The sequence below is a fragment of the Amphiura filiformis genome, chromosome 18, assembly GCF_039555335.1.
Source record: "Amphiura filiformis chromosome 18, Afil_fr2py, whole genome shotgun sequence".
In the NCBI taxonomy this organism is placed as follows: domain Eukaryota; kingdom Metazoa; phylum Echinodermata; class Ophiuroidea; order Amphilepidida; family Amphiuridae; genus Amphiura; species Amphiura filiformis.
The window spans coordinates 32,770,958-32,786,719 of record NC_092645.1 but is presented as its reverse complement, the minus strand read 5'-3'; the positions used below and the strand labels follow the sequence as shown (position 1 = coordinate 32,786,719).

The 15,762-nt window shown below is 37.9% G+C and overlaps 1 protein-coding gene and 1 non-coding gene across 2 annotated transcripts in view; one reads left to right on the top strand and one right to left on the bottom strand.

The window, feature by feature from the left end:
* LOC140139603 (cAMP and cAMP-inhibited cGMP 3',5'-cyclic phosphodiesterase 10A-like) overlaps nt 1–15,762 on the top strand; it is a 148,933-nt gene that overhangs the window by 31,062 nt on the left and 102,109 nt on the right. The window lies entirely within an intron of this gene.
* On the bottom strand, nt 8,749–8,822 carry Trnas-aga (transfer RNA serine (anticodon AGA)). The gene has a single exon. It is a non-coding gene; the product is annotated as a tRNA-Ser (tRNA).

Genomic DNA, 15,762 nt, shown 5'->3' with positions numbered 1-15,762 from the left:
GTGTGTTATATATACATTAATCAGGTAAGCGGGGTTGTTTGCGTTGACATTATCTAAAGGTTATAGTGTGAATAAAACTACAGATATCATCTGATAAAGTGAATAATTTAAAGGTGTACTGTTAGTGTTGGGGGTTTTGTTTTGTTTTTGCATTTTTTTCAGGGTACATAGAACCCCACCCAAAAATTCAATCGGGTACCTGAGTACATAATTACCCATTGGGGGAGAGTCTTTCCCAATTCAATATATTTCGCTATCACCAGTGGCGTAGCCTGGATTTTGGTGTGAGGGGGCAAAGCCAAATTTTCGTCCCCATTCAGGGGGCAAGGCAATATTTTCGTTCCCATTATGGGGGCAAAGCCATATTTTCGTCCCCATTCAGGGGGCAAGGCAATATTTTCGTTTCCATTTAGGGGGCAAAGCCAAATTTTCATCCCCATTCAGGGGGCAAGATCATATTTTCGTTCCCATTTAGGGGGCAAAGCCATATTTTCATCCTCATTTTGTCAATTTTTTGTCCCATTTTTGGTTATTTTAAGGACATTTTGCTCTTTGCTGTCCCCATTTTGTCCCAGAAAATTTTCTTGGGGGTGGGGGGGGGGGGCGGCACACTACCCCCCTGGCTATGCCGCTGGCTATCACTAGGATGATGTGACAGTATACTGTTTTAATTCCTCTTTGGTGTTTAAATTACCAGACCATGTGATTTCCCGATTGCCCCAGATTGCTCTGTAAAGTTTCTGTGGGTGCGTCTCTATAGTCATCTGCCCAACAAGTCTGTTTTACAAATATGTGCCCATCCACCACAAACTGGTCTTTAAGTCGGCATTTTTGGCCCCCACATATATGTGGGGCTTATATTTTTGCATACATTTCCATTAATCCGCTCTCCAGCTTTAACGCAATCACTGAACAACATCAAACTTGGTCGTGTGATAGTATTCTTTATATTTTCCTACATTTGTTGTGGGGGCCACCTTAATTATGAACCGCGTAACTCTAGTCCATTTTGAGATACAATCAAAAACAGTATATGGATTTCTATGTAAAATATATTAGGAATTTGACCATTGATGAACCATAACTTCACTTCTAGATGTCCGATGAAGCTGGTTGAGGTGTCATTTTAAAGCTGAAAGTGCATTCTTTCGAAATCTGCAATGATCTACAGCCGACTTTACTACCACTTCGTGGTGGATGGTCACATATCTAGGTAATTTAGCCGCACAAATCGGCAATCAAATTTGACTAACAGTATACATTCACTTACATGTGAAATGTAATGATACAAATGCCATTTTCAAACTTTTTCGTCCTGGCCAACAACTACCATACCGTAAAAACTCGATAGTTAGCATGTGCTTACTATCAAGCGCTATGAAAACATGAAATTATACTAAAGTCCGGCGCTTTACCAACTGAACTAATTGGGTTGAGACACACATTTGCAGGTAATACTAGTACTTGTTCGTATATATGTATCGATGATTTACTCAAAACCTTTTACACTTTTGTGGACGGGGCTCTTCATGTTTGCATGTTTTAAAAGCACTCGATAGTAAGCACATATGCTAACTATCAAGTTTTTACGGTATAATGCTAGCTGTAAACTGACACCCTACTTTAAATTTAAATTCAATGTTTATTTTTAAATCTAGGATCAAAAATAATATATTTCCTTATTATGTTATTTAAATTTGATGATAATTTGCCTAAATCTCTAATCATGAAAAATTTATATCGCTTTTACAATTCTGAACTCATGTGTGTAATGTTCTTCATTTCTTTTATGCTTCTATTAACAGAATAATTAATAAGAACATGATTGCAAGGATGGTTGCCATAGCAACATGCCAAATTGCGCAATAATAAAACTAAAAAGTAACGACAATTGGATATTGCAAATGCCTGCCATTGGGACATATTCTAATCTAAAATATAATTTTCTGAAGTATGATGAATAAAACATTTTCTGATCCATTTAAAACACATTTGATTAGATTGAAACTAACATCATGTGATTTTAATTAATGCTTTTGTTTCATGGTAAAATGCTGTATATATTGTACATATTACATACGTAATTCCCATGTCATAGGAAGGAGCATTTTTTTCAGTGACATACACCATAAAATAAAAATTGATAAGTAGGTTACAAGTAGAGTTTATTCCACTGATTTGGAGACGTGCCGCAAAATAAGGCCATAGGCCTAAAATAATAAAAAAAACTATTAAAAAAAAAACTACGCTCCAATTGTGACTGCTTAGTACCATATTAGTAGGATATAGCAGGCCTCAAAATCCTTTTTTTTAAATTTTGGGAGCTGCTTATGAAAAGTGCTCCGGAATTGAACTTTCGGGGCTACTTTCAGGATTATGGGGGATAAATACCCTAAGTCCCCATTTATTTTGAGCCACAAGCCCAAATGGTTTCCTTTCAGGGGCTACTTTTTATTTAAAATCACCCCTGTAGTTTAATTTTTGAGGGCTATTTTGGCATTTTGGGGGGGAAATGCTCACTAACGCTACATACTGGAATTATTTTTGAGGGTTGTGCTACCCGAGTTTCATAACCCTACCCAATTGGCCACATTTAGCTCTATTAGGACAATGTTTTAGAATCATGAACCCATGTCTACGGATTTTGTTGTAAGAAAGTAACAAATTTTTGGACAATTTTAAAAGAGAGCCATGTCTAAGGACTTTCTGTGAAAAACCTGTGTGTTAGGATTTGTTGTGGAAAAACAGACCCATTACAATGTACATGTAGTGCAGTATGTCCTGGTATTCCCCCATCGCACAGTCATCTCAAAACAAGGTTGTACAGACAATGTGCGTGCTGTGTGTGCGTACATCTAAACACATGCTTTAATTGCCTCATACGCTTTGCAAAAGCCTTCTGACGCATTGCTAGAAAAGCAAGAGAAACAAAATGTGCACAATTTATGCATGCGTTTGCAGAGATAACCTCGTTTTGGTAGCAAGATGTTGCAACGCTAGATACTTCACCATGAAAGTAATGTACCTCCTCAGGCAGTTACATTATTTCATGTGTAGCAGCTCCACACATCAAGCTCCATCACACTTCTGTAGAGAGCAGCAAAAAAAGCTAAACCTGCAGACCCAATATACAACATGTCTCTACTAGGCCTCATATTTTAATTTGTTGGGGCACCCATTTTCAAGGCCACTAGGCAATGACAAAGAAGGGCACCAAGGCCATCAAGTGATGAAGAATGCTGTGATCAGTTGACAAAGATCTGGGGCACAAAAGCCAAAACTGAAAAAGGGCAGGCAATGGTTGTGGTGGCCTCCCTGAAATTCGAGCCCTGGTCTCTACCAAGAAGACCTAAGCTGCACTTCAGCATGTATAATTGCATGGTTTGCAGATTATTTCAAATTCACACAAATTCAATTTCTTTCCCATAAACACTACTACTCTATAGATGAGACAATTTGATATATGTTTGCTTCAAAATGATCCAGCTGTTGCCGTGGCAACAAACCGCGTGTGTGAAGGCAATTACTGCGATATAAGCTCACCTGTACTCCTGATAAACATTCAATTTTATACAGAAATAGAAAGAGAGAGAGCGCAATATTTCTTCATTAGAATTTGACCCGAAGTAATAAAGAAAGGGATCTTGAAAAGTAAGTCAAAAACATGTGGATTATATTGCGTATTATAACCTTCGCAAGTATCATCAAATTTAGGTATGGATCTTGTCAGAATGGTAATTTGGTGAACGGTATTATATAGTATTATAAAAAAAACATGTAAATAGATACGATAATGGAAAGTTTTGATGATGTTGAGTTGTGTGGATTATTATATTAGCGCTGATGACGCCTGTTAGGCTGCTTGGTATTCACAATGTGGCGCTACATTGGGTTACTCCATAAATTTAAAATACATACACCCCTGGATAGCTAACTTCGTGATGACACTGCTACGCCAATTGCATTTTACAGTAACGGCGGAAGCATTAGTAAATTTAGGTGGGACAAGCTGGTTTTACTGGGACATTTGTGCGCATAAAAAATGTTAAATTTCAGACTACATTTGTGCGCATAAAAAATGTTAAATTTCAGACTATTTTAACCCAAAATGAAGGTGAACAGACACAAAATTGTGTAAGTTTACCTGTTTTGGCCCCAAACATGTTCTTTTTTCGGGCTAAAAAGGAAGATGCACAGGGCAATGATTGCTTTAATTTTTCTTTCATTTGGATTTTTAGGGGATGCCCCATGGAAAAAATGTGTGTGGGGGGGGGGTGGGTGTCCCCTGCTTCCGCCACCTATGTGCAGTTACATGTTCACTAGAACTCAGGGCATAGAAAAAAGGCAGTAAGGTGGGAACTTAGTTCCCAGAAAATATTTAGAAGTGGCAGAAAATAAATGAAGTGACTGGCAAATTGCACATTATTTTTTAATTTTCATGTGTAATTGTCAATTTGTGTTCTCTAATGCTCATATTGGTGCCTAAAAATGCTATTTTTATACCTCAGCAAGGATCAGGTTACCTTTAATAGTGATAAACTCACTGTTGAAAATGGCAGAAATTTCCTGATTTGCTGAAATTTGGTCAATAGTCCCAGAAAGGAAAATTATTCCTGAGCTCTGCTAGAACTACGATATTATATTTTGTGAGTTTCATGTTAAAATCCAGTAGTGGAAAATATTGAAAACTAGTTGGATTTTTGCCAACTTCTGCCCCAATTTTGGAAATTTTGTGTAGAGAATTCCAAAATCTCTCTACACATTTCCCACTGATTATGGATGAACGTTGTTGAATAAGGAATGGCTAAACATGTTGAATTTGGTTCAACCTTCTCAGTGGCGTACCGTGGCCACTCCTACCCTGGGGGGATGAAGAAAATTCAATTTTGCCGCCCCTTCCTCAACAGCTAGCGCCATAAGACCAACACATTTTGATTTTTTCACAATTTTTTATACTTTTTCAATTTTTTTCCGCCCTTTTTTGTTTACTAATTCTTTTGGCTGCCCCTTCTTCCACCGCCCCTTTGTTTTATGCCCTTCTTCTTCCTTGCGCCTTTGTTTTCGCCAAGACCCTGCTTTTTTACCCGGGGGCTCGTGCCCCCAAAATATGCGCATGCTTCTGGAGCACCCTTTTTATTTTTTGTAAGTCTGGACCCCACCCTTTACACCTATGAGTTGTCTGTAGCAAATCCACTCCATGTGGCAGAAGGGTGTTGTTTTTAAGATTTTTTTCTTATGTCGACATGTTGGAATAATTCAAAATCCCTTCATGATCCTTCCTTGACACGATGTCAACATTCTTTATGGCACTAAGGAGTCCGGTCTGTGTATGAATTTGAGGAACAAGCAGCTTTCATTTTTACAGTAAGTTTAAGGGATCTGGAATGAGCGCTTATGGCGTTTCGACAGTATTTTTGTGGGACATGAGAGCACCTCAGACGTATCGAATTGCATTCTGAATACTGAAGCATGTCTTTCTGATATCAAATAATTTTCATTTTTGAAATTCACGATATAATACCAATTTTATGACAAATCATTAAAATTTGATATTTTTATAAATTTAATGATATAAAGACCTCATTTTTTTGGGTGTTTTGGGAAAAAATCCACATCTTCAATACTGAAAGGTCAAAATTTTCAATTGATCGTCAGCTTTTCATCCCACCTACATACACTTTAAGTATAAATCATCAGATTTATAAAGTTTACTTCGAGTACTGTAAATATCAAAAATATCAATTTTTAATCATTTTGCAATAAAATGTGTATTACATTGTGAATTTCAAAAAATAAAAATTATTTGATATCAGAAGGACATTCTTCGTACTCAGAATGCAATTCGATATGTCTGATGTGCTCTAATGTCCCACAATAAATACTGTCCAAACATTCATACCCCATCCCTTAAGTAAAAGCATTGTTTGAAATAAGAACTTGTCCTAATGTCTGTGTGCAAAAGTCACATCAGAAAAGAACATGCGAAAAATCCATGAAATTTAGTTGTAATTTAAGTTGTAATTTTTCATTAGTTTACATTCATTAAAAGTACATTAGTTTACATTCATTAAAAGTACATGGTAAATCACCATTTTGGAAATTCCCGTCTTTGAGCACAGTGCACACTACATACAGGTGGAGATCCACTTTGTATCTTTGATTGCTGCAATGACTATTGTAGAAAAGCAGTGTCGCCATTGGTTTGTGTTTTAGCCGTAGTGCAATGAGCACCTTGCGCTGCATCGTAAACACCACACTGTCATTGAATGGAATTTCTTCTTGCGATGTGTTAGTAAATTTAGCGATTTTTCTTGGAAACTAAGCTGGTTTTTAAAAATAGTAAATTCTTAGTTGATACAACCTCCACGATTAGTCTACTCCTACACTTTTTATCAACCCACCCTTAACACAGAAAAAGTTAAAACCCCCATCCTTTTTCTGATTTAATGCAACTTCCAGACCGACACACTTTCTAAAGCATACCGTTTACTCTGAGCCAAAATATTCTCATTTTCCAATGCCACAGTTAAAAACCTATATCCAACTGATAGAAATTTACCTTTTGGAGTGAAATTTTTTAAAAAGTTGTTCAGTATACGTTGTTTAGTGGTATGCCTCAAAGATGCCAAACTAAACCAGTTCCTTTTTATAATAATTTTTCTTATATCGATCAAGGCCATTCTTTCATCCACCCCCACATTGTGTGAAGGCCAGGTAAAGCGTGTCCCAGCTTGTTATATAATGCATTATGCAATCGGTCAAAATAAAGCTAATTCTTAGCATTTACATTTGTTTTGTAGCTGACTTTGAACAAATTCCACTGTATGGCAGCAAATTTAATATTTTGACATGACCTACACACGTCGCGATCTGTCAGCGGTGAGTGTAGCGCTATGATAAAATTGTACCGCGGTTTGCCGATAGAAATATCAGTTTATACTACTCATCATGGCGGACAAAAAGAACAAATGGGTCCAGTATAAGACATGGAAAACCTACAAGCTTAATGATGTAATGGGGTTTGAAAAAACCGAGGCAGACGGGACGATATTTGTGTCGAAAGTTTGGTGTTTGAGTTGTTTGAGTAAGCCCATCCCACGAACGAACTACCCCCATTCATTCATGCTGTACGAAGTTAGAAAAAAAGGAGCCAGTTATCACGCCAGGCACCACTAAGCATGCAAAGTGCATAGCATCGGACTTTTGGTGATCCCCATTATCTTTTTTTACCGTGTCAGACAGGAGCGCGCTGCTCATTAAATATTCATGAACTCAACACGTCACAAACACGTGGTCTTATTCGGCCGATCATAATCGTTGCAGTTAACCCGACATGGTTTTATGAATGAGTTTTTGACCTTACTGGGGTCAGACATATGCATATAAATTCATGTATTTTGTAATATTCGAGATGGCTGCTGGGTCCTGGCAAAGACAGAATGAAAATCAATGGTTCCGTTCGAAAATATTGCCGCTTTGAAAATTGACTTTTTCTGGCGTCAAACGAGCAAAAATTTTGATGACTGAAGATACGCAAATTTCATTTATCTGTCATTTTGGTTATAATTTTTTGTTGGACATGGTATATTTTTTCTGACTTTGCTGGAAGTTTATTTCAAGTGGTCAGTTTTTCAACGGAGACGAACAATATGCATGAGGTGTTTCTTACCAAATTTTACAAAAATTTCACCGATCCTACGCACACGATTCGTCAGTTCTGTGCACGTGATGTCATGCAGTGGGTGCGTGGGGCAGTGCTAGGAAATTTGCATAATTTTAACTGGGTAAAAAGTTTGATTGCCCACCTATACATTATAGTCATATTTAACACCAATGCTTCTTATCTGAATATCAAGTGCAATAATTCAAATAGCCCACCTAAACTTCTTACCGAGTGCAAATGATAGCACACCTAAAATCCTTACCGAGTGCAATTAACAGCACACCTGTAGCTCGCCTGACTATTTCCAGGAGTGCGATTTGTAGCACTCTTGCTTTTTTTAAAATTCATTGACTGCCGGGCCCGTACACTTTTGCGTTTGGACTATGGTAACAGCCTTCTCCATGGACTCAAGCCTCAAGATCTTCGCCACCTTCAATCACTTCAACACAAAGCCTCCAAGTTAATTTTCTGTTCCTAGACGCAGTGATAAGACCTCTCATGAACAATCTTCATTGGCTTCCGATAAGCAACCACATCCAATTCAAACTCTGATTTATAAGTACCTGATTGACTCTGTTCCACGATACCTCATCGATTCAATTAGTCTTAAGCCAACACCTTCCAGTGGCCCCGTTACAAGATCTGCCCTGGACAGAACTCTCCTAAACATTTCCATGTGCAAGCTAACCTGTGGTGATAAGTCATTTACAGCTGCTGATTGATTTGGAACTTGCAAACTAGAGAACTGAAATATATGGCCTTTTACAGTCATAGAAGTAAGCCAAAAATTGCAATGGCCAGTCCGATTTGGCCCTTAGATGTGAAAATGTATTGGCCCTCGTTAATTTTACAAGGCCAAACTCATTGTACAATAGACAAATCATATATACTACAGTTTAAATATTTTAATGTTACGCTGGTCCACATTTTGTGACACTTTTTTATATATCATATTCCCATGATTAACAACAGGTAATAAGAAAGAATGAACTGTTTACCAACCCAAAGTGTTACAATTAAACATGACAACAAATAAATACAAATCCAAACCGGCACACAACCCAACTTGAAAAAAAGCAAGGGTATGTGCTGGCATGGGAATCGAACCCACGACCTTCCGATCTCTAGACGGACGCCTTATCCATTAGGCTACCAGCTCCCACTGATAAACGGTGGTTAAAACTGGGTCTAATGTAAAGCAGTCGAGGTATATAATACACACAAACAAATATTACGCAAGCACACAAGTGAAGGAGATCATTACTGATACTTAATCGTTTCCCCAGTATAATATAAGTAAAGTAGGTAATGGGGATCGCATCCTGCACAAGAACAAATAAACACAATGGGGAACGATTGCTCGCTACGAGAGGAAAGAATGAACATGTTTGTTGTCATGTTTAATTGTAACACTTTGGGTTGGTAAACAGTTCATTCTTACTTATTTAATATATTCTGTTTCCTCTCGTAGCGAGCAATCATTCCCCATTGTGTTTATTTGTTCTTGTGCAGGATGCGTATCCCCATTACCTACTTTAACAGGTAATACACAAATTTGTATACCAGGGAAGGAATAATGTCATTGTAACGTCAGTATTGAATCCATCTTGCTGACTTTGGGAAATGGTAACACAATTGAATACCTGAGTGGAAGAAGGGCCCAACTCCAATATTTTACAAAAATGAGTTAGACCCAGCATTTTATTGCCAGCAGACTGTTCTTCCTTGTGTGTGAAAGATGAGCCAAAATCCACTCTCTAAATAGTCTTCCACGTACACTTAATCATGGTTTTCATGGAAGAAAGGCCCAACTCCATGGAGTTGGGCCCTCCTTCCACAAATATAGGGTTAAAGAGGAATTTTGATCATCCATGAAGTCTGCTTTTCCCTACAGTAAACTTTCTTGCTAACATATTACATGAGTTCTATTTGTGCATAATGGCTAGTATCTAATTTCTGTAGCTATTTATAACACAGAACTGGCACTTGCAATATATTAGTGGAAGAAGGGCCCAACTCCAGCTGGTATTAAGACCTGTACCATTGCCATGGAAACATCATATTTAATTTCGAATGTATGTAATATTGTATGTTCATGTATTAAAGCTCCCCTGAAGACGAAAACAATCTGTCTATAAAACTTTTCCAAATATCAAGTTTTTTCTTAATATCTCAAAAACAGTTTTGATGGAGTTGGGCCCTTCTTCCACTCAGGTATTCAATTGTTACACAGGCAGGTGTGATAGGGTACACTCTTAAAATGATCTAACAATTTATGAATATAGAAACTTGTAAAATTTGACAAGGGAAACGATTCAGATGTGGACATAACAGATATTCTCATCAAAATAACAAGAAACTCATCAAATTTGATACGATTTTCATGTCATTTTATAAAAATAAATCGGTTCTTGTCAAAACTTGATACATTTACTAACCGGTGAATTTCATGGACTACTATACACACACGGAAGCAGTACGTACATCCAAGCCTTGGTTACAGAGCTCGAAGGTTTTATATGAATAGACCTATTGTTTTCAAACAGATGTGTGTGGTGTCCATAAAATTAACAGGTTTCACAAAATAATGACTTTAATATTAGTGCTATTGATTTTGAATAATAAAGTGAAGGACAGTGCTCTCAACAGTATGAAAAGGAAATCAATTCAACTTCATTTAATTTGATTGTACAGCTTCCATTTAATTCAGATTTCTGGCAGAAAAACTGTATCTTTGAGGAGATGAAAATTTTATCATGGAAGTAAAGCATACCATACACAACAAACGCATCAAGATAGATCTCACACTGGTTTTTCCTCTGCACACAATTCACTTCCTGTAAACAGTCTATAATACCGAATTTATTAATTCGCTTTTAAACAATTCATTGATGTTAGCACTGGGTAGTAGCCATTACTGCCAGTAGACAGGAAGTCTAGAAAGTTGACCTCAACACTGCGGGTGGTCTTCCTGTGAAAATTTTGGATTTTTCAGATTTTTTTTCTAAGTTTGTGAGAGCATAACAAGACTATCCGTCGATGGATTTTTATTTCGGTTGGTAAATATTTTTTTAATTAAGTTTTTCATAACATATTAAAAAGGCAGAGACCCCTGCTGTAAATTAGCTAGGTAAGTTTTGAGTAACCTTGATGAAAATTATCAAAAAAGTGCCTATTCTTTTGTGTGTGTACGGTCCATCACCTGTCACTTGGTAGTCTTGTAACATGTCTGATGGCGCTGCCCATGGCCATTCGATGAGTTGTTTAATTCGAATTAATCAATTCGATATTATAGACTGGTAAACAAGTTTTAGCACTTAGAATAGAACTAACATCATATGAGGAAAACTCTTCATTTAATACTTTTGTGTAATTTGCAAGTCTTCCCTCAAGTAAAAATGAGGCTATTCCATTTAAAATTCACACTACCCCCTGTAAAAGATGTTAGAAATATCATCCACAGCACCACTGACATTCACTAGAAAAAACAATAGGTTAGAGAACCAAATAAATCCTGTTTTATTGGCAGGACTTTTGAAGTACGGTAACGTCTGAATTGTTTAATATATTTATTTATTTTTTCTGAAAAACTAAAATGACTCTAAAATATCACCAAAAGCTTTAAAAAATCTTGTCATTTTTTGCAAATATTTTGAAATATTTTTCATTCAAAATCAATGCATTTTGGCTAAAAAATGGCGGATTTTACATGATTTCAGCAAAATAGACCAAATGTAATCTCCCAAAATGCAAAATATGGGGTAGTCAGGTCCGTAAAACGGTAAGGGTTTTTTTGTCGCCTTATGCAACGTTTTTTTTTGTTCCTGGACATAAAACATCAATAGGACAGCCATGATCGATGGAGTGTCATGCATTGGCAACATCAGCGCTGGAATTAAATTGCAATTTTCTGTGCTTTACCCAGCTGTTGTTTGTCTCAAAATTAAAAGGGGACACATCTGACAGTAAAAACATTTTGTGGAAAAGAAAGAATAGAGACCGAAATTCTCCATTTTCTAAATGTTTTTTTCTGTGTTGTTTTCCATTTACTACAAATAATAAGAAATCCGATTAATCTTGCAAAATCAGCGATGTATCCAAAAAAAAGTTATGAAACTGCAAATATATGACCCTAAAAGCAAGCAGGCCCGTACACAGGGGGCCCCACAAATTTATACAAAAAGTCCCAAAAGGTTTTTTACACTTTTTTTGACAAAAAAGGTCCAAATTTTGGGAAGAAAGTCCACTTTTCACAAAATCACCCCCCTTGAAAAAAAAGTCCACTTTTTCAAAATCAGCACCCCCATATGAAATCCTGCGTACGGTCCTGAAGGCAAGTATAAATTTCAGTGAAATATTTGATCGGTTTGTGCATTCTGTTTAATGTACATTGGAAATAAGACCCAAATTTTGCCTGTTGTTGCAGTAGTCCATTTGACGTTTTCTACTTGGAGTTCCGTGAAATTTTTCTGTTTTCCATAAAATGGAGAGCTTCAGGGTGTATAGGCCAATATGGACTTGGGATCAGAAATGAACGTGGAGACAGACTGGAGGAATTTTGTGAAGCTAATAACCTAGTCATTGGGAACACGTTATTTCAGCATCATCCACGGAGACTGTGGACTTGGATGAGCCCAGGAGATAGAACAAGAAACCAGATCGATTACATCATGGTCAGGAAGAGGTGGAGAACATCACTCCAAAATGTCAGGACACGACCAGGCGCTGACTGTGGTAGTGACCATCAGCTACTTGTAGCCAAAGTAAAACTAAAACTGAGAGCTAAGAGAGACAATGCACCACCTACCAGGTATGATGTTGACAACATTCCCACTCAATATTCAGTAGATGTGAAGAACAGGTTTGATGAGTTACTGAAGGCCCATTCTCCGTTAAAGCGTCCAAGTTTGGTCTCAGGAATGACAAAATGCCAACCACAAAGAATTCATAAAATTCATTCAGAATCGTAAACTTTAATAGTTTAAGAACACAAAACAGTGCATGGGTGATTTTTCAACAATTCTTCATTTTTAAGCAATATTACTTGTACGTATTGGGGGTAACGTATCAGTGGTAACGTATCTGTGAAACCCTTTCCCATCTTTGTCTTAATCGTGCAAGTGTAAAAACTGACCGACTTAATACCCATACTTGATCAGTCATTACCCAATGTACTAAAGTCTGGTATGGTATTTGGCTTCATTTATCGCAGCGTTTTTTCGAGGGGAGTAGAATTTAGGTAACGATCTGTGAAGGCATGAACGTAACGTCAGGATTTTTGCCATTAATAGACCTGATTTTTTTTACTTTGAAACCATTATGTTTTGTTCCATATATATAATATAACTATGGAGACTGCTTGATCCATCACATATGAGAACATTCATCTAGCCAATTATTTTCACAGATTATTATCCATTAGAAATATGGTAACGTATCTGTGAACAATATTGGCGACATAGTCTGAAAGACCTGTTGGAAAAATTTAATAATCTGTGTTGTGATGATTTATACTTTATAATTAGGGCATGATATCAGCTAATGAAAAGTACCTATAATCCATTATATGCGCGCATGTTTAGAGAGCAGGGACACATTATACAGAACACACCTTGGCTGGCGACATGGAGGAAAACAGTGGACATGCATAATCAGCTCTATTGTTTTATTCTTTCTAGGCATGTTACAACCTCTAGCCTCAGACATTTTAAAAAGCAACTCCTAAGTATAAGTTATATTAATAAAAGTTATTTCTTTCTGGCGAAACAAGTCTGAATACGACTTGAAACTATGGGCGACACATATTTGGCATTTTGGACGCTTTATCGGAGAATGTGCCTGAAAGTTAATGAAGAGGAGCAGACCCCAAATGAATTGTGGGAAGACATGAAAGAAGCAGTCCAGAGCACAGCAAAGAAGTACATCCCTAGAAAGATGAAACGGAAACAGCCGTGGATCTCTCAGCAGACCTTAAACCTAGCTGATGACAGGAAGAGAGCAAAGGCAGATGGAGGAAAGGAAGAATGGGCACGCTTAAACAAAGAGGTCTCCAAAAGTGTTAAGGAGGACAAAAGAAAGTACATCGAAAGGAAGTGTGTGGAAATGGAAAGATGTAAGGGTGACTCAAAAATAGCTTTTGGTATTGCCAAAGAACTTACCAAGAAGTGGACCCCCAGGATGGATGTTATAAATGATGAGAAAGGTAACACTCTTACCGAAAGTGTAGACATCAAAAGGCGATGGGTTCAGTATAGTTCCCAGCTGTTTGAGGCACAAGATGACAAGGTGTATGTACAGTGTGAAACGAGTGAGGAAGAACCTCCACCATTGAGATCTGAAGTTGAGCTTGCCATGGAACAAATGAAAAATGCTAAGTCACCTGGCATTGATAATGTAGCTTCTGAGTTGTGGAAGGCAACTGGGAAAGAAGGGATAGACCTAATGTGGCGTCTATGTGGTATCATCTGGAAAAAGAAGAAATGGCCGAGAGACTGGTGCAGGGCAGTATTTATTCCACTGCCAAAGAAGGGAAATTTGAAAGAGTGTGCCAATCACCGACCATCAGCCTGATTTGTCATGCAAGTAAAGTGCTTCTGAAGATCATCATCAAGAGAATGAAGAACAAAATGGAGCAGGAAATATCTGATGAGCAGGCAGGATTTCGTGAAGGAAGGGGTACTAGGGACCAAATTGTCAATATCAGGAATGTGATTGAGAAATGCAGAGAGCATAGACTTCCTCTTTACATGTGCTTCATAGATTACAGTAAAGCTTTTGACTGTGTTAGCCACCCTCAGATGTGGGAAACTATGAAAAGATGGGTTTTCCAAGTCATCTTGTGGATCTGATCAGCTGCTTATATGAAGACCAAGAATCGGCAGTCAGAACAAGTAGTGGAGACACAGATTGGTTCAAGATTGGAAGAGGCTTACGACAGGGTTGTGTGCTATCACCAAACCTATTTAACATCTACTCTGAAGACATAATGAGAACAGCTTTGGAGGGGTTTGAAGGTGGAGTGAAGTTTGGCGGTACAAGAATTACTAACCTGAGGTACGCCGATGATACCACTCTTATTTGTAGCAGCAGAGTAGAGCTGATTGATCTTTTGAAGCGCATCAAAGAGGCCAGTGAAGAAAAACACCTTCTCCTGAACACAAAGAAGACAAAAATAATGGTTGTAGACAGAGAGAGAAAAAGTGATGAGTTTGTGATAGATGGACAACAGATTGAGGAGGTGAAGCAATTTGAATATCTGGGTTCAATGATTAACAACAGTGGTGACAGCACAACTGAAATTAAGAGAAGACTGGCTATTGCAAGGACAACTGTGCAGGGCATGTCAAGCATATGGAAAAGCAGAGGCCTATCCATTGACCTCAAGGTACGCCTACTTCGTGCAACTGTGTTTTCCATTGCCACTTATGGATGCGAGTCTTGGGCTATGACCAAGAATGATAGGAAAAGAGTAGATGCTTTTGAGATGTGGTGTTACAGGAGGCTTCTACGAGTGACATGGAAAGACAGGAGAACAAATTCCTGGATCCTTGACAAGATTGGTACAAGTCTAACCATCAGAAGCGGCATAATGGAGAGAAAGCTGAAGTACTTTGGCCATATTGTCAGGAAACATGGAGGTGTAGAAAACAGATTTTGCAAGGGGCCATGGAAGGCAACGAGGAAGAGGACGCCCACCAACATCTTGGACTAATGACGTGAAGCTGGTTTCTAACCAGGGAATGCAAGGTGCAACACACTTGGCATCGGATCGAGTGAGATGGCGTACTCTTGTGAAGACCACAGCAGCGCTACACAGCGCCACCTGACAGAGAGAGAGAGATTTGTAATCCTAACTAGAAATGGTGAATGCAACATTAACCCCATGAGAACTACCTGCCGATTGGCCAAAAAGAAGTTTTCATTATCAAATGCACCAATCAGCAACATTGTTAGAATAATTGCACCACGCAAAAAATTGGGGTGCATTATTTGCAAAGTTCCATTCTGATTGGTGATTAAAGTGAAGATATCATGTAATTGACCAATCAGAGGCAATGTTAGATCGATAGGTTAAGTGCTCATGGGGTTAAACTGAATCA